The 17,576-nt window shown below is 42.1% G+C and overlaps 1 long non-coding RNA gene across 1 annotated transcript in view; it reads right to left on the reverse strand.

Moving 5' to 3' along the window:
- Positions 1 to 2,997: 2,997 nt before the first annotated feature.
- LOC125307179 overlaps positions 2,998 to 17,576 on the reverse strand; it is a 28,742-nt gene continuing 14,163 nt past the window's right edge. The window contains exon 2 of the long non-coding RNA XR_007195667.1: positions 2,998 to 4,686. This is a non-coding gene — a long non-coding RNA (uncharacterized LOC125307179). The remainder of the gene's footprint in view (positions 4,687 to 17,576) is intronic.

The raw sequence follows: 17,576 nt of genomic DNA on the forward strand, positions 1-17,576 counted from the left end.
TCCAACATCAACTCACTTCATCTTTGAGTCCATAAAAACACTCGTACCAAATTTGAAGCATGTATGTCAAGCCGTTCTGCAGATATAATGCTGAATGCATGAGATATTATGGCTGGGACTTTTATTTTGACACACAGGAAACACTTTAACAGGATGTGTAGTTTAGGTAGAGCTAGATTGTATGCTTAGAGGCTGAGACAGTTGAATTCCTCACAAGTGACACCTGTGCCAGTGTTCTGATTAGCCTGGGAACTGCTCTGAGAACTACTTAACTTGGCTAGCTGGCTCTATTATGACATCACAGCCCCCGTTCAAGTCTATGGGGGAAAAATACACTTTTAATTACAAATATCTCAAAAAGTATAAACTTCTCAAAAATGAAAAACGGATAGGACGGTAAAGCCTTGGAAGATCTACGGAACGGTGTTTCAACCAAATTTGTACGTTAAGCGATTTGGGCTGAATAGCGCGCACAAAAAGGTAAAAAGAAAAATAAGAAGAAGAAGTCTCCGGATTTCAATAGAGGGGATGCATCCCCTCTAAATAGAAATACATGAATAAATTTAGATTAAAAAAGCAATAATTGCATGAAATACAGCTTGTTCAGGAGTCTCGAAGCTCGAGTCCGAGTCAAGTCTGAAGTCTTTTGAGTGGAGTCGCAAGTCAAGTCTGAAGTCACTGTCCAAGTCACAAAGTCCAAGTCCCCATATTTTTTACATTTCTATCCCTTCATTCTCTTAAATTCAAGTTCACAGCACGAAGCTGACATGAAGAGCATTTATGCTTTATCAAGAATCAAAAAGATTCGTGGCACCGCTCTAGATGTGTCATTAAATTAATTGTGCTATTTCGCGAGGTATAGAGATCTTTCGGTTTCACACACAAAGCGCACTTAACTGTTCTTCATATCCTAGTTGTCTCTGATAAATTGAAAATAATGAGCGTAGGCTTATGTCCATCCAGTCAGTTGCAGCCAGCCACAGTCATCTTCAACCAGTAACAGGAGATACGTTCTGCTATTTGCTCAGTTGTTTGCGAATATGTATCAAAACATAACACCACTTAATTTCAGGTTAAAATGCATTGTAATGCGCGTTACTGAAGTTTGTACCGAGTAAAATATTACCCAATAGTTTTTTGTAATGCCTTACATTACTGCGTTACAGCAAAAAGCAATATATTACAGTAATTACATTACTTTTGTAACTCGTTACTCCCAACACTGGCGGTGGGATGCCCATCTGTTATCTATGTGGAGTAGAAGGCCACACCAAGCCTATGTGTCCTAAAAACACAGCAAAGTCCAACAATATGTGTGTTGTGCCACGACCTGGTGTGGATTCAGTTCACGTTAATGATCAAGATGCCAAGATGATTGATGTTGAAGTTAACGGGACTGCTCTTAGAGCCTTAATTGATACTGGGAGTGGACAGACGCTTGTACACAGGAAATTTGTGCCGCCTTATATTGGCAGTACCAAAGATGCTGTGCCCATTTGCTGTGTGCATGGAGACGAGAAGTGTTATTCCACAGCCGAGATGTACATTAAATTTGATGATCAAACCTATCTGTTGAATATTGTGGTTGCTGATAATTTGCCCTACCCTGTTGTACTAGGGCGTGACCTCCCAGTGTTGCTGGATCTGTTGGAGCCAGACAAGAACCTGAAATGTGCTGCTGTCACTAGAGGACAAGCTAAGAAGTCGAACGAGCACCAGGAGATTCACAGCACCCTGCCATTTTACAACTATGAGTTGGAGACAAAACCCGGGAAGTCTCGTAAGACTCGTGGGCAGAGAATACTGTTGTGAAAGTTCCAACTAATGGGAACCGTTACATGCTAGTCATAACAGACTATGCGACCAAATACCCAGAAGTTTTCCCATTGAAGTCTATAAAAGCAAGATCGGTTGCCTTTTGTCTGGTACAGTTCTTCTCTAGAATGGGTTTTCCCTTCACCTGTATCATCAGTAAGAACCAATAACACTACATCAGCTTACTTTCCACTACAAAGGGGTACTCGCCAGGGCTGCCCCCTCAGCCCTTTATTATTTGACCTAGCTATAGAACCTTTAGCTATTGCTCTAAGAGCAAATAATGACTTTTCAGGAATTATGCGAGATGGGATCAGTCATAAAGTGTCACTGTACGCTGATGATCTTGTTTTATATATTTCAGAACCAGAAAAGACTATTCCTATAATTTTGGAGATTCTGCATTCATTTGGTACCCTATCAGGATACAAGCTGAACCTAAACAAAAGTCTTATTTTCCCTGTGAATCAGCTAGCAATTGATACTGACTATGATCATCTCCCATTTCAGGTGGAATCTACTTCTTTCACCTATCTGGGGGTACAGATCACACGCACCTTCAAGGCCTTGTTAAAAAATAACTTTAACCCCCTAATGGAACGCACTAAACAGGACCTGACCCGATGGTCGACTCTCCCTATTTCTCTTGCTGGTCGGATTAACTCTGTCAAAATGATAGTACTTACTAGATTTTTATATCTCTTCCGGATGATTCCAATATTTCTACCTAAATCCTTTTTTAAGAAACTTGACAAAATTATATCAGCTTTTATTTGGAATAACAAAATAGCACGAATCAACAAAGCCCATTTACAGGGTTCAAGGAAAATAGGAGGTTTGGCATTGCCAAATTTCCTACACTACTATTGGTCATCAAACATTACAAAACTACCCATTTGGCTCTCTACCTTTCAATCTGGTGAAGGTCCTACATGGGCTACTATGGAGCTGCATTCTAGCCTTCCTATCTCACCTATATCTCTCATCAGTTCCACTCTCCCAATGAATTTACAAAGCTGTGCTAAGAACCCAGTAGTCCACAACACAATTCGAATTTGGTTTCAATGTAGGCAGCACTTTGATTGTAAACAAACACTGACATCTATTTCTATAACATCAAATCCCCTGTTTCTCCCATCACAAATTGATTGAGTGTTCACATTCTGGAGGAGGCAGGGCATACGGTTTTTCAGAGATCTCTTTATTGATAACATTTTCATGTCATTTGACACATTAGTCAGGAACTTTAACATCCCTCAAACTCACTTTTTCAGATACCTACAAGTGAGAAACTTTACCAAGATAAATTTCAGTACATTTCCTCATCTCACACCAGATTCCCACTTAGCAGGATGCCTACACGTCACAGGAAACCTAAAAGGTCATATCTCCAGAGTATATGACATAATTCAACAGATTAACCCCCCATCACTAATCAGGAGGAAAACTGCATGGGAAGAGGACCTTAGTGTTGACATCCCAGAAGCCACCTGGGATGAAGCCATTAGGTATATCTACTCATCATCCATATGTATCCGGCACCGCTTAATTCAATTAAAAAATTTTCACTGCTTATACTTTAGCATGTAACTCACTAAACGACTTTTGGACATCGATATTTGAGGTATATACAGAAATCTGCCAAAAAACAATTGAACCTAATCCATACATAGCAATATTTGGAATTACTCCAGAAGAATATAAGCTTAACAAATACCTATCAAATGCTATTGCATTCTCCTCACTTCTAGCCCGCAGGCTAATTCTTTTTAGATGGAGGGCTACTCATCCTCCTTCATTTGTGCAGTGGGTACATGATGTTATGATGGCCCTTCAAATAGAGAAGTTAAGATCGGATCTGGGTGGTTCATATAAAAGATTTGATAAAACATGGTCTGTATTCATTAGCTGTGTAGAAAACCTAACACTGGCATAATTTCTCCCCTTCCCCCAACTGTTCTACACTAAAAAGCGCATGGAGCTTGTGCACACATTTGTGTTCTTGTTGTTGTGGTTTTTTTTTTTTTTTGTTACTGCAGTCCTTTATGGTCTGTGTTTGTATCTGTATTGTCATTCTGTCTGTATGTGTTCCCTTTTAATCCGGTTGAGATATCTTGTTTGATTGTGTCATATTATTGTATTTTGGAAAACCTTTCAATAAAGTGTTCAAAAAAAAAAAAAAAAAAAAGAATGGGTTTTCCACGAGAAATTCTCACTGACCAGGGAACTAACTTCATGTCAATTCTCTTAAAGCAGGTCTATCAATTGCTGGGAATCAGGAGCCTGAGAACAACGCCATACCACCCACAAACCGACGGGCTGACAGAACGCTTCAATAAGACCCTGAAGCAGATCATGAGGAAGTTCGTCAGCAGCAGTGGTACAGATTGGGACCTCTGGCTGCCATATCTCTTTTTCGCATACCGTGAAGTCCCCCAGGCCTCAACGGGTTTCACTCCGTTCGAACTCCTCTATGGGCATGAAGTCCGAGGGCCTTTGTCTTTGTTAAGGGAGATCTGGGAGGGTGACCAGGGGAGAGAGAAGGCTGTTAATGTTGTGTCCTATGTTATGTTGTACAGATGCGGGAGCGTTTGCAGAAGATGAGTGAGCTTGCCCAAGCACATATGGCGGAGGTCCAGCAGCAACAGAAGGGTTGGTATGACCAGAAAGCCCGCCAAAGATCCTTCAGCCCTGGCCAGAAGGTGTTGGTGCTTCTCCCAAGCAGTGACAGCAAGCTGCTAGCAAGATGGCAAGGCCCATTCGAGGTGCAGAAGAAACTTGGGCTGGCTACATATCAGATCTCGACTCCAGGTCAGTCACGTCATAGTAGGGTGTTGCACGTAAACCTCCTGAAGGAGTGGGTGCAGCGACCTGAAAAGAGCATAGATGTAATGCTGGTTAGAAGTATACTGGAAGAAGAGGTAGATGAACAGTACTTACCCCCTGCTGGTGATCCGGTGAACTTCAATCTTAGGGGATGTTTTGAGGTTTTGTTAACGGTTACGCCTTGCATGTACACGACGCCGACAGTTTAGGAGACTGAAACCGATAGCTTTTGAAACTAGGGCTGGGCGATATGGACCAAAACTGATATCCCGACATTTTGGGGCTGATTGGCGATATACGATATCGATACGATATTGATATTTCAAACAGAAAGAGCGAAGTGCTTCATATATTCACTCAACACAACTTATGACAACACAGCCAGTTTTAATTATATTAATTTCAGACTGCTCTAACAGAGCTGTGCAAGAAAGTGTAAACAATAACATACATATATAACATATGTAGCCTATGCCTACAATAGGCATAGGCTACAGTTGCTCTGATAAAGCTGTGCAAATAACAAAAGACCAAAAGTTGACCCTGACTGACAACGCAGGCCTACATTGTACTGCACAATGCAATAGGCTATTTTGGGCACAACAATATTGAAAAAACCTGCAGGTTTGTCACACAATGCAGTTTTTTTACCTGTAAGGGTTTGATAGGGCCTAGATGACAAGCAAATGTAGACTATGATGGCCTAGACATGTTGCTATCAATAACAAAAATAGTTTTAAACAATTAGTCTACTTAAACAACGTAACTGAGTCACTCATCAAGAGTGTGATAGACGCTACCGTCGTTTTGTATCGCGTTCATTTTTGCATGTTCGGTTAAGTAAGAAAAATCCCTATGCGCGATTGAATGGGGTTTCAGGAATCATAAAAAATGATGCCCTAACTGCTCGCGAGTCGCGTGCATATCCTCTTAATAAAATCAGCGTTTAGGTTGTCTCCCTGAGGACTTTAGATCTGTTACTGTCGCTAAACGCAAGCATTCATCAGTGTATTTAAATTAGCTAGGCTATGTACCAAAAATGACATTTTACCGTGAGTCGAAGAGCTGTAGCTGCTAAACAGTGTTGTAACTTAAATCTGCGTGTACAAAACCGCTTGGAGCTCCAGTGGAATTTTGATTTCACAACGAGAATTCTCGGTCTAGCCGTTCATGTGCCGAACGGCATAGGCATCAGCACCAACCTCTGATCAAGGTAAACAAAATCTGACTCAGTGTCCGTCATGTTTGAAAGTTTGTAGTGCTGCGAGGGAGAGCGTGCACCGCGCAAAGGCGGCGCAGTTGAGCAGAGCTGCGGCAATCTGAATGGTCTGAACACAGAAGAGCAAGTGGCTTTGATAAAATGGCCCATTATTTGACATAATACCGGTATTACGATATTGTCTCAACTACATATCGTTTTCAAAAATATATCGGTCGTAGTTGTAATACCGATATATCGCCCAGCCCTATTTGAAACCGGTTTCCGAAGTGGGAACTTTTGAAACCGCCCGCTAACTTTCGCCATATAGACGCCTGTAGGTGCGAAGCCGGCAACTTTATGACGACATAGCCCCACCTCTCAACTCAGCCACTGCACTCAACCTGACATGTTGCTTGTCAAAACAAACCAAACCATTTACAGTATTTATCATATTAAAATGTTTTTCTTTCTCCTGTCATGATTTATGTGCACAATGTAGCCTATCAGCCTTTAGTGGCTAAGTTAGAAGCACACGTTAGCTTAACTTAGTTAAACATTAGCTTACTGCATGTTAGTGTTTTCTCCAGTGGTGCTCAGACCTAATGCAATGCTTAGGCTAAGTATTTGAAATTTCACATAGCAGTCACATACCTTGAAAATGAACTTTATTAGTTTAACAGTTGAATTGAAAACCGAATTGTCTGTAGTCTCCTTATTTCATGCGACAGCTTAACCAGAGCACTTATTAGACATTCTCTGGCTTAACAAACTGTTTCAACAATGTTTTCTCCTACGCGATTCACGCGAAATTGTCGTGAAGCTTCTGCACAGCGGTGCCATCGACTGGTCTGGCATATGCACTACAGCACATTTAGCCGGTTACACCTCTGTGTGTACACGCAAGGTTTTTTTTTGCCGGAGTCGTTAAAGGTGTGAAAGCGGTAAGAGAAAATCCACCCGGCGGTGTCGTGTAAACGTCCTCTCAGCCACCTCTCAGAGGGTCAACAGCTCCAGGTGAGGGGGATCTGCAGTCCTGAGGTGTTCCGGGAGAGTCCAGGGAGGACTGATCTCGTTGTCCATGATATCGTTCTTAAAGAAGGTGCTTCTCCAAAACGTCTCAGTTACAGGATCCCAGAACGCCTGCTGACGGCACTGAAGGGGGAGGTGGATGTCATGCCCTCCCAGGGCGTCATAGAGCCTTCCAAAAGTGAATGGTGCAACCCTGTAGTCCTTGTGCCGAAAAAAGACTTCAGGTATCTCAACTCCGTTTACCAATTCGATTCTTATCCGACACCAAGGATTGATGACTTGTTAGAACGTTTAGGAAAAGCAAAATTCTTAACTACCATTTATCTTTGTTGGGTTACTTTGTTGGGTTACTGGCAGGTCCCTCTGACTCAGCGGTCCCGGGACCTAACAGCTTTCAGGACTCCGTGGGGGCTGTTTCAGTTCACTGTATTACCATTCGGGCTCCATGGGGCCACAGCCAGTTTTCAGAGGCTAATGGACCAGGTGCTCTGTGATTTTTCTGATTTCGCAGCTGCATATTTAGATGATATAGTCCTTCACAGTGATAGCTGGGACCAGCACCTGGAACATCTGAGCCTTGTCCTGGGTCGTCTCCGCTCTGCTGGGCTGACTGTCAATCCATCCAAGTGTGTCTTTGCAGCATCTGAGACGGAGTACCTGGGCCATATAGTGGGGAACGGGTCAATACGACCACAGGTCAGCAAGGTCCAAGCCATAGGGTCATGTCCTTTACCACAGACAAGGAAGCAGCTCCGCTCTTTTCTTGGTATGGCTGGCTTCTACCACCGCTTCATCCCTCAGTTCTCCACCAGGGCAGCGCTTCTCACCGACATGACGGGAACCCGGAACCCAAATCAGATCCAATGGACGGAGGAAGCGGTGGCAGCGTTTCATGATCTCCGCCAGTCACTGAGTAAGCAGCCAGTTTTGTTCAGTCCTGACTTCAATGGTGCATTTATCTTGCAGACTGATGCTTCCGACATGGGCTTGGGAGCCGTGCTTCTCCAGGGGCCCCCGGAGGACCGTCATCCAATCGCTTACATAAGTAAGCATTTGGGCAGCCGTGGCCCACTGGTTAGCACTTTGGACTTGTAACCGGAGGGTTGCCCCGACCAGTGGGCCACGGCTGAAGTGCCCTTGAGCAAGGCACCTAACCCCTCACTGCTCCCCGAGCGCCGCAGTGGTTGCAGGCAGCTCACTGCGCCGGGATTAGTGTGTGCTTCACCTCACTGTGTGCTGTGTTTCACTAATTCACGGATTGGGTTAAATGCAGAGACCAAATTTCCCTCACGGGATCAAAAGAGTATATATACTTATACTTGAGTAGGAAGTTGTTTCCCCGGGAAGTCCGGTACTCAACAATAGAGAAGGAGGCTCTGGCTATTAAATGGGCCTTTAATTCTTTCCGCTATTATCTCCTGGGTAGACAGTTCACGTTGGAGACAGATCATAAGGCGCTCCAGTGGATGGAGAAGATGAAGGATGCCAATGGAAGAATCACCCGATGGTACCTGGCTCTCCAACCGTTCCGCTTCAGCATCCAGCACATCCCAGGCAAAGAGAACCTGACAGCTGACTACCTCTCTCGCAGTACCAGCGAGAGTCCTAAAGGGGAGCGGGGGTGTGATGGTCACAGCCACACATGGTAACACAAGCCCTCACTTTACAAATGCACATTATTAGTTTCTTTTGGTACATCATGAATTTGCTGCACATTTTATTGTTTGCAGTCATATGTGCTATTCTATTCAAATAACTCACTCAACATTTTGTTTCATTTATTTACTTTATTAGTTTTTGTACTTTAGCCTTACATTGTTTTATATGGGTGCACACATTTTAACACTGTAAGGTTACATAAGTTGTTTGTTGCTAATCATGTGTTTCTTTTGTCTTGAGTTACCTGGGCTGAGCGTTGGGGGCGTTCCCTTCCTGGTTGGGCAAAGGCGTGGCTGAGGGCTGAGAGGACCTAAGTCTGGGTACCGACCTATTAGACCGTACCACGTCTGCCATGTGCCCGAAGGGGGAATTTGGCCTTTAGTGTATCCACTTTTTGTGTCCTTTGGTTTGGCCAAGCCGATATACATGTTCCCTTTTGTTTCATTGTGTCAGGTCAGTTTTTTGTTCAGTCTACGTCACGTCAGTTGTGTCTTTAGTGTCATTATACTTTTGGTTGACCTCTTTTATAGGCCTAATTATCAGTTTGTAGACCTTGTCAGTTTTGATCATTTTTTGGGTAATAAAAACCCTCCATTTTGAACCAAACCTCCTTGTGTCCTCATGCCTCACTGATCGGTCCCTTACAATCCCCATCTTTATCATACTGCATGCTATGCACAGAGCAATCTGCTGTATATCTGAACCCAGATTCATCGCTTGCCAATACATTATCATCATAGAAAAAACAATTAAACCCAAAAGATTGTGTAAACAGAACAACATTTGAAAGGAGAAAATAAACACCCAAAAGGATCAAATACAGTAAGTGCCGTGCCAAATGTGTCCACTTATCAGCTCCCTAATCAGATAGAGTTACATTACATAACCTGCTTGAAAAAAGTGTGTTGGCTGTGACATCGGAGTCATTTCCCATGTGTACAACTCTATCAACATCCATGACAGCGCGGGCAGTGCTGAACACTAACAAACCAGGGGCAGCAGGATCTGGACATCAGTGTGGTGTGTGTGTGTATGTCTGAGTGTGTGTGTGTTTGTGTATGTGTGTGTGTGTATGTATGTGTTTGTGTGAGTGTGTGTGTGTGTTTGTGTGAGTGTGTGCCTGAATGTGTGTGTGTGTGTGTGTGTGTGTGTGTGTGAGTGTGTGCCTGAATGTATGTCTGAGTGTGTGTGTGTGTGTGTGTGTGTGTGTGTGCCTGAATGTATGTCTGAGTGTATGTGTGTGTGTGTGTGTGTGTGTGTGTACTGGCTGCAAGATGGCAATCTTGACCCCTTCAGGCCCATGCGTGACACAAACACACACAGCAGTGAGAATTCTCTGTTTGTGTGCGGTGTTGCCCTGACTCAGGGCTACATCTCCATCCCCACTCTAATCCTGTTTGGACTGGTTACATACTCCTCTGTGCTCTGTCACAAGAGGAAGTGGAATTGATGCTATCGCGTCCATCTGCGGCGGATTTCCTGGGATGCCGAGGGGGCGCTCTGTTTTTGATGAGATCCCTCAAGCACTGCCTGTCTGACTGCCAGTCACCTCCCGTCACAGACCAGAAACTCAGCACACAAACACACACACACTCAGCACACAAACACACACACACTATATTATATTATTATATATATATAAGTCCCACAGTAGACACCTACAACGACGGGGGCATGTGAAATCTAGATACAGGGGGCAAATCGATGGACATGTACAGGTCTACAATGATTATAACTACAAACAGGAGCCACAACAAACCTTGTGTCATATATACTGAAATCTGACCATTGCAAAGATATTTACAGAACCAATCTGTAGAGACCATCATTTCATAATGTAAAATGTATAGGTTCTTGGGCCTCAAATCATACCTCCAAAGGAAATGGTGAATTAATTTCACGTCCTGGCAAAGCAGAGGAAAGGTCAGATCACCACAAGAGCTGACCAGGGCATCAGCCCTATGGCCTAAGCACTCAGAGGGTCAAGAGGCTGGTGGGAGAGAGCTGAGCAAATACCTTGGGGAGGCCTTTGAGGTGATGGCTGCATGGCTCACACGTGAGCAGTAGCTAATTTGATAAAAGTTATTCATAAATAGTCTGATGGTTCTCATTTGTGGTCTAATGAAAATATAATGCAATTTGATTTGATGACGTCTTCTGTCTTAGTTACAAGTCTACAGTTTTGGCTGCTGGCCACCCGAGAATGTAAAGGAGGGGATGAAGTGAGCCTGTTTTATGGAATGACAATGGTGTGCAGTAAAATACACTGGATCTCTGTTTGAAAAAGGCTAACCTTTAAGATATGAAAGTGTTAATTTCGTGTTAATTAATCATCTTCGTAAGTCGGTATATGGTTAAATGACTCATTACAGGGCGAATGAAGGCTCTCTCGCCCGCCCCTACTGCCTGTAGGAAGAATATCCCACTTGCAAGTTCTGTGTATCCTACCCGCCGACCAAAGCAGGATCAGTTTACAGCACAGAGGCAGGCTAACGAAACGCTAGCGATTGTTGCAAACATGTGTATAATGGCAGAGCCAGCGAAGAACTGAACCCTTGACTGAAGACGCAAAGAAAAGGAAAAGAGCTTCAGACCGAGCGAGGGGGAGTTTCGTAGAGAAAAAGCATCAGGCTTGCCTGGTGTCCCCTTAAGTCTTTTTTCCCCACGTTTTCATCTGGCAGCCTTTCTGGCCGCATCCAAAGCCAAGGCACAGACCAATGTTATTGCTGCTCCGGCTGTGCGGCACTCACTGCACTGGACATAACACACAATACAACAGGGAGTGCAGAGGAACACCCAATATAAATCTCACGTGTACCATTTAAGAGATGAAATGTTGGATCCATATACGACACCACCCTGGCCTTACATCAGTGGACTCTGGGAGGATTGGGCCAGACCAGGGCTAGAGTCGTCCCAGCATTTATCAGCCTGTTGATGGACAGATTCTGCCGTTCACATCACCCATAATGCTGATACTGTTTACTGGACCTAGTTATGCTGATGTACTGTGTATAAACGGGGGCGGTGGTAGTGTAGTGTAGTGGGTAAGGAGCTGGGCTAGCGTGCAGTAGCCTGAAAGTTGTCGGTTCAATTCCCGGCTTCCACCGCTGTGCCCTTGAGCAAGACACTTAACCCCAAGTTGCTCCGGGGACAATGTGATCCCTTGTAATAGCTGACATATGTAAGTCACTTTGGTCAAGAAGCTAAATGTAATGTAATGTAATGTAATAAACAGCCTAGCACAAAGACCAGAAAGTAGTGAGCGTGAGCATAGTGATTAGACCCATGAAGTCATAGCCTCTTATCTAGGTCATTGATTTTTTGAGGCCAGACAGATGGATAGAGAAGACTGTTAAATAACTTTTCTAATGAAAATAAAATAGTGAAGAGGCATAAACCTGGTCCCTAAGTAAATCACTGCACTCCACCCTGTAGGCCTTCAAAGGCTAAGTCCCTGGACACAATGTCCCTTCAGCATGTTGAGATACCAGTTTCATCTCAGCTCATCCACATCACTTACCTACAGACCAACGTTCTAAATATTTTGCTGCAATGCTTTTTTGTTTCAACTGCTGCCATCTGCTAAACAGTTGTATCATTCTTAACTTCCAGGGGTTTAAAATGGGCAACAGTGCTTTGCTATTCTTGGAGACCCTCTCGACAAAGCGGTCAAAATGAGCTAACATTCTTCATCAGTTTGATTTTAATAGCTGTTTTATGGCAATAAGTTGGTGCCAAAGTCCTATTTCTTCTCAATTTTGAGGGTTGAAGTCATATTCTAAGAAGAGTTTAAAAACACAGCTTTGGGGATACTATGATCTAACCATCTGTGCTTAATCATGACACATTGAACATAAAAGTGTATTTAAACAAATAATATCTTAGATCAAAGCATGACATGGCTCTCATCTTGAAATGTTGGCATACACATGATTTAAACAAATGTACAGACATGAGAGGCCTACTTTGGAAAAGAAGAGAACATTTCCAGAAGGCCAAAACAAAAACATGACTTTTGTAGGGCCAGAAATGTCAGACACTCCTTCAAGAACCAGTTCATTGTGTGAAACAATAGGGGCTAACCTGAGGGTCCCTGCCCATGTCACGGGAGGGCAATTGTAATTGGATTGACTTGAGCCCCGTCGAGCACTCGGTCAGAAAGTATAATGAATGTCATTGGTAGGCTGGAGATTAAGTGAAAAGATTGCATGCTGTTCCCTGGTCCTCATACGTAATCCCATTCATAAGGGAAAATTCCCCCCTTTCACCATGACTTTGGGTTCCTTCTTGAATGGGATAGCCACAGCAATGCAAAACAAAATTACAAGGACTGAGCTAAGGTTTAATAAGGTCCAGCTTTCAGTGCCTCTTTGTCCAAATGCCAATACTTCCCAATAGCCTACAATATAGTAATTTAATTTGTTCCGGTAGACAAATGCATTACATTTCCTTACAATAGGTAACTCTCTGTTCTGATACTCTGAGTATCGTTAGATAGATTAGATTACAATATTAGTATACAAAAAGCATCCCCACATTGATATATTGTTCACAAAATGACTGTTTTCACATATACTGTTTTGCCACAAATAATAACAACTGTAACTGAGGTCATTAAGCAAGCTACAAGTCTTCCTTCTTAGTTACACATTGAGCCAATCACAAATCTGGAGCTGTCAGATAGATACTGTTGATTTATTGAGGTTACTATGGAATAGATTTACTGGTGATTAAAAGCTTTAGGTCTAAAAATCAAGTCAATTCTAGGAAATGCATTGATACGATCTAATTTGAGACCTTTCTCGGAACTGAAAGCAGAAAACTGGCATTCTGGCTTCATCCTGACCGTAAAAGATGACGCCAAATGCATACATGTACTGTAAGACTAGTTCCACCTATATGTTTTACACTCAGGAATCAGAGGAGACAGACCAAATGTCACTCACTGCTACAGTAATACAAAATGTTGTAGAGCTCGCCCATTCAAAGAGGACATTAGTTTGCAATAGGTACAGACACACAAAAACACTAGCATCCTGTGGTGTAATATTGTGGACACCCCAATTCATCACATTTATACAGTACATCACAGTGCATCACATTTTCACATTGTGCATTACAGTGCACCAGGCACATACTAACAGCAAGTAAATGTCTTATGAGCAACCTGGCCAAAATCTCACTACAACAATCCATACCCTTGGCATACACAATTGTGGTGTTATGTAAGTGTTAGAGAAACCGCCATATGTTATATACTATAAGGTAGGAGGACTTCCCTGGATGCTATACATTTTCACTACTACGCATGTGGTCCTCTCAGTGCATACTATATACCACACATACAGAACTAGACTGGGACCATGCTGCCATCCAGTGGTTATAAAAATGAATGTTTGTCACCTATGTATCCAGATAACATTTCTTCACAAAATGGTGTTTTGGCTTCATCTGCAGGCCTTACTTGGGAACTGCACATCACTACACAGCACACTGCATTCCATCTCTGAATTCACCGGGTGGAAAAAACTCATAACCAAATGACCAAATGAAAGTAAATATAGCAAACCTCTAATTAACTCTACTTACTCTAAAGGAACATTTTTGGGAAACTGGCTTATTTGACATATACCCCAGTGTTAGATAAGAGGATATACAGTACCATTCTCTTCTCTGTGCACGCAATAACTCAGTTATTTTTATTAGTTATATTTTATTAGTTATATCAGTTATATTTTTTTGGACACTGCTATAATAATAATATAATAATAATAATAATAATAATAAGCTTTATTTGTATAGCACCTTTTATACACAGAATGCAGCTCAAAGTGCTTTACATTTGGAGCATGTAACACAATAATAGAGTCAGTCAGTCATTATCAATCACTTTCACTTCCCTTGAAGTGAAGAAGTTTCTCTGTCTGCCTGGATGGATCTGTATCCCCCTCTGCGCCTCTTCCCTGTGGTGTTCCTCAAGGGTCTATTCTGGGGCCTATACTGTTCTCATTATACATGCTCCCCTTAGGATCCATCCTTAGAAAATATAACATCTCCTTCCACTGCTATGCGGATGACACACAGATCTACATGCCCCTGAAATATAACGACCCCCAATCTTTTAAACTTTTATTAGCTTGTCTAGAGGACATCAAAGCCTGGATGGCTTTAAATTTTTTACATTTTAATGAAAATAAAACTGAGGTCATAGTCTTTCGGCCCAGTGCTGCTTGCGACACACAGGGTGACTTAGGCCCCCTTGAGCCATTTGCTAAAGATACTGTAAAAAACCTTGGTGTAATTTTAGACTGTAATTTTAAAATGGAGAAACAGATAAACACAGTAGTAAGATCTAGCTTCTTCCAGTTAAGGCTTTTATCCAAGGTTAAGCCTTTCTTATCCCTCAAAAACTTTGAGATGGCTATTCATGTTTTTATTTCTTCCCGCCTAGATTACTGCAACGCCCTATATGTGGGCATTAGCTGTTCCTCTTTATCCCGCCTTCAACTTGTTCAGAACGCTGCAGCCCGCCTTCTAACCAAAACACGAAGGTGTAAGCATATTACACCAGTGCTTGCAGCCCTTCACTGGCTCCCTGTCCATTTTAGAATACATTTTAAAGTTCTTTTATTTGTTTTTAAATCTTTACATGGTCTGGCCCCACTGTACATAGCAGATCTCCTGAAGGTGCAGACATCCTCTAGGGCTTCTAGGTCTGCTGACCAACTCCGGCTGGTTGTGCCTCGTTCTAGGCTAAAGAGCAGAGGGGACCGGGCTTTTGCGGTGATTGCACCAAAGCTCTGGAACGAGCTGCCTCAACATATACGCCTAGCTCCCTCCTTGAGGGTTTTTAAATCTCACCTAAAAACCCATTTTTATGCCCTGGCGTTTAACACAGTCTGATTGTCTTATGTATTTATTTGTTTGTTTGTTTGCCTGTAAATATTGTTATCCTCACTTTTTGTTGTCTTTTTTGTTGTCTACCAAGTCATACTAACTTGCCTGTCCAGCACTTTGGTCAGCTGTTGTTGTTTTTAAAGTGCTTTATAAATAAACGTGACTTGACTTGACTTGACTTCTTCATTGCTGTGGCCGTTTATGATCCAATCAGCAACATATCAGAAATATAGAAAATAACATGTCACACAGTTATTAGAGTCGAATATCCTGTTGGCATAATTCATTGGAAGCAGAGCCGGACAGTACATTTGCTTGAGTACTTGAGTACAATTCTGAGGGATCTGTACTTTACTTGAGTATCATTTTTGGGGAGTACTCATGATGACTTTACTCAAGTACATTTGAGAGGCAAATATTGTACTATTTACTCCACTACATTTCTATCCATAACTGTGAGTACCCGTTACTTCTAAAAAAAAAAAAGGAAAAGAAAAAAATCTCGGAAACCCTCAATTTGTTGTTTACCTCTCAAACGTGATTGGATTGTGCAGGCGCCACTGATTGGGACAGCCTATCAGCAATCACCTTCAGCTTTCCGCCAAAGTCAACTCCATGGTCAGATTTAAATAAGAGACGAAACCATGGACGGAACAATGGATGAAGACGCAGCAGGTCCATCCCGGGAATGTGTCAACCTGTGGCCCCACCTCGCTAAACTATTTCAAAGTTAATGATAATTTTCGCTTCAATAGTAATACTAATAGTAGTAATAGTAATACTAATAGTATTTTGTATTTGAAATATGTATTTTAAATACATGTATTAGCAATACTGCCCATCCCTGGCAACATGGTAAAAAGATGAAAATTACTTGATTTTACTTTCAATTCCTTTTACATTCTCCAAGCTCCAAGCAATAACTCCATGTAGGACGATTCTGTACATAAATGTAAGCACTGTGGCAGTAGTAATGCAATATTTAGAAAATGTAGGCTACTCTTGTACTCTTGATACTCAAGTACTTTTAAAAACAAGTACTTCAGTACTTTTACTTAAGTAGACATCTGACTGTTGTACTTTTCTGTATCTGTATCTGTACTTTTACTCAAGTAATGAAGCTGTGTACTCTGTCCGCCTCTGATTGGAAGTGGGTTACACCAGTTAGCCTATAGGCCTAGCTTCCTTTTTGCATTAGGCTAACTGGTGTAAACCACGTGATTATGCTAAACTGGGTTAATGGTGTCAAACTGGGTTATTGCACGAGCAGAGAGGAGAAGGGTATGTATCCTCTTCTCTAACTCGTAGATGGCAAATAAGCCAATTCCCAAAAAGTTGGCATGTTCCTTTAAAGGTGCAATGAGACATGTATTGTAATAAATTAAAAAATTATATGCCATGAAAGATTAAAGAAACATGTTATTTTCAAATACTGGCTTCACTGACAACAATGAGTCTTCATTCGCCCTTTAATGAGTCATTTAACTATATACCAACTTACGAAGATGAGTAATTAACACGAAAACGTTGCCTGGTGTCCCTTTAAGTTTGCATTTTGGCCTGCTGCGCCCAGCCTACGCCAATTTACCAATCACATAGCTAGAAGCATTTCGACCCTTGGATTGCATTAGCCTACTTAAAGGGATACTCCGGAGTAAAAATAAACATACAGCCAAAATAAATCACTAATTTAAATCCACTGACAATGCTCAAAATAGCCTTACACTTCAGTGGAAGTGTCCATGGGTATCCTATGGATAAACCGAAGTATTGCAAACTTTTAAAGTGAACAGAGAGGCCCAGATAGCAAAATCAGATTGGCAGATAGCTGACCGCTGGTGGTATGCCACTTGTGGTCCGCCTTTGAAATACCATCTCTTTAAATTTAACTTGTCATGAATATTAAGACAAGTTAATAAAATGATATATGGAGTATAACTGAACAAATTAAAAAGCTTTTAGACCAATAGTGGCAAAATATGGGCAATTTGTCTCCAACCCGCCAGCTGACCGCCAGAGAACCGAAAAATGCCAGCAAGCTATGTCCGCCAGAGAACCGCAAAAATAATTCTGTGGAAATGCATGGATTCCGGTTGCTTCCAGTAGCAGCAACTGGAATCCATGCATTTCCACTGAATTATTTTTG

Source organism: Alosa alosa, chromosome 14 (assembly GCF_017589495.1).
Source record: "Alosa alosa isolate M-15738 ecotype Scorff River chromosome 14, AALO_Geno_1.1, whole genome shotgun sequence".
Lineage (NCBI taxonomy): Eukaryota > Metazoa > Chordata > Actinopteri > Clupeiformes > Clupeidae > Alosa > Alosa alosa.